At 41.7% G+C, this 2,500-nt stretch overlaps 1 protein-coding gene across 1 annotated transcript in view; it reads right to left on the minus strand.

Moving 5' to 3' along the window:
• The window catches only part of kif1ab (kinesin family member 1Ab), a 64,001-nt gene that overhangs the window by 40,475 nt on the left and 21,026 nt on the right, over nucleotides 1–2,500 (minus strand). The gene's annotated exons all lie outside the window — the stretch shown is intronic.

Consider the following 2,500-nt stretch of genomic DNA (forward strand, 5'->3'; position numbering starts at 1 on the left):
CATGCAAGAGTCAAACTCTGCTTATGTAGGAGCCCCTGATTTTGAACCATGTTTTGTCCTTACCCCATGATTAACTACTGCAAAGTGTCTCATCCCAACTCGTCAGTCTCTGACTACCTTTGACCAGACTGCAATTTTTGACGTCCGAGGTATTCTATGTGCTTGGAGTCAAACTGTGACATGTGCCCCAAAGGCATTCCCTTGTGGCAGCATAACTTCACTGACGGCTAGGTTTAGGGAAAGGTCTAGGTTTAAGCCACCTAGTCAACATGCAATGTGGCAGGTATGCCCTCAACATCAAAAATTGCAGTCTGGTCGATGGTAGTGAGAAATTGACAATGAGGCTGATGGGATTAGGCTGAGTTGCGATTACTCCTTGCAAGAGGCACACCTTGGGAATCTCATGGAGGTTGTGTGACATTAGCCTGGTTTTGCCATCCCATCGAACTAATTTCATTGATACAGGGGGATTGGAACTGCTCATTTGACAAACATTTAGAAGATGGAGGGTGAACTCTTTATCCAATCGCTAATTTAAAATTTTAAAAACAATTAGGCGGTTGTCTGGTTACGAGACCAAACAATACCCCTCCCAGATCTCCAGCTCCAGATCGTCTTGACGAATGAAATTAGTATCAGAGGATGGTAAATTCAGGCTAGCATAATGTGCACATGGCAGTGGACAAAGTAAGCAGCGTCCTGGAGGAACCATGAAGCATCAACACAGGACAGGAAAATAGAACATATAGAAGGAGTGATGTATGACCAGCACCCCTCTCCCAAATAATGTGCTTTCATAAGGGCATCCATCCAAACCAATCAAGCAGCCCCAGAGCAAACAACAACCTAACACCAATAGAAATGCCACTCACTCACACACACACACACACACGCACGCACGCACGCGCGCGCACACACACACACACACACACACATACTTCCTATTTCAAAAACTGGTAAAATCAGTGGTAGGAGTGAGCTTAAAGTGATACTGTCGCATTTTTAGAAATAAGCTCATATTACACATCCCCTTGAGTTAAATAATTGAGTTTTACCTTTCTCCTGTACTTTCAACCGTTCTCTAAGTACGGCAGTGCAAATTTTACCTCCATGCTAGCAGTTAACATGGAGTCCTATGAGACCAGCTGGCGGTTAACTGGTCTCATAGGACTCCATGTTAACTGCTAGCTTGGAGGTAAAATTTTCACTGCCGTACTTAGAGAACGGTTGAAAGTACAGGAGAAAGGTCAAACTCAATTATTTACAGTAACTCAAGGGGATGTGTAATATGAGCTTATTTCCAAAAATGTGACAGTATCACTTTAAGGGGACACAGTCCAGCCAACCACACAACATCCCATAGCAACAGGGTGGTAGTTGATCTGCTCAACCTCTCAGTCCAAAACCGTCCTGTTAATCAAAAGCGCCAACCTGTCCACCATCAAAGATGTCAATCAAGCAACCTAAATGCCAACTCAGACACCCAAACAAACACATACTCTACTGTAGAGTCCATGGCACATTGCCTTTATCCTACTTGCATGACTTCAATGTCATCTTTCTTTCAATTTCAGAAGCACGTCATACTTAATATTTGTAAGGGGACAACATATAATGTAGCTGGTAACAGGCATTACTATTTTCAACTATTTTCAGGGTGCTGCTGTCCCAAATCATGGACTCAAAAGACAACACTAACATTCACAACTGCTATTGCTGTATGGCACCTCTCTGTTTCACCCATGTTCATAATCTGGCCTGCAGCTTCACATTATATAATAAGCTTTCATATCAACAGCAGTTAGCCTGCAACAAATGACCTACTTAGTTCTTAGTTCAGTTTGTTTTGAATGTTGTGACAGAATCAAACAGACTCGGCTGTGCATGAAATAAAGTGGCTCAAGAACCCCGATAAATTTCATTCTGAAATAACAGCATTAGAAATGTATAATGGGAAATTTGAATATATAAACAGAGGCGCTAATGTTAACTCTGAATTGCTGATGTGAACACGCACCACAGTTTGCACTTGACATAGTAACAAATTTGATTTGGACCGAATAATCGAGGAGGTGGTGTGAAAGCACCCTTGCTGCACTTAAACACCAGGTGCGGCACACGAGGCAATAGCTGTGGAGGTAGTTTTCCATCTTCTAAAGCCTGCAACTTATTTTACCACTAGGCTAGTCATACTATAACTAAAATTCCTATCTACCTCAAACCAAAATGACCACTGAAAATCGATAATTAAAAAAATAAATTTAAAAAAAATGAATGGAATACGCCAGCGTCCTTTACTTTCAAGTGTCTTAGTGGGCTTTTTTTCAGTAATAAGTCAAGTTAAAATCGCAACAAAAATGGTGCTTTTCAATTCCTGCCGCAGCAAAATGGCAACAACACTGGAAAAACAATCCTTTTTTGGAAATCTTTGTGCACCATCGGGCATTTCAGATTGCACATTTTTGAGGAAATGCCCGCAAATTCCTGGTGGGACTGGGTA

Source organism: Engraulis encrasicolus, chromosome 18 (genome assembly GCF_034702125.1).
Source record: "Engraulis encrasicolus isolate BLACKSEA-1 chromosome 18, IST_EnEncr_1.0, whole genome shotgun sequence".
In the NCBI taxonomy this organism is placed as follows: domain Eukaryota; kingdom Metazoa; phylum Chordata; class Actinopteri; order Clupeiformes; family Engraulidae; genus Engraulis; species Engraulis encrasicolus.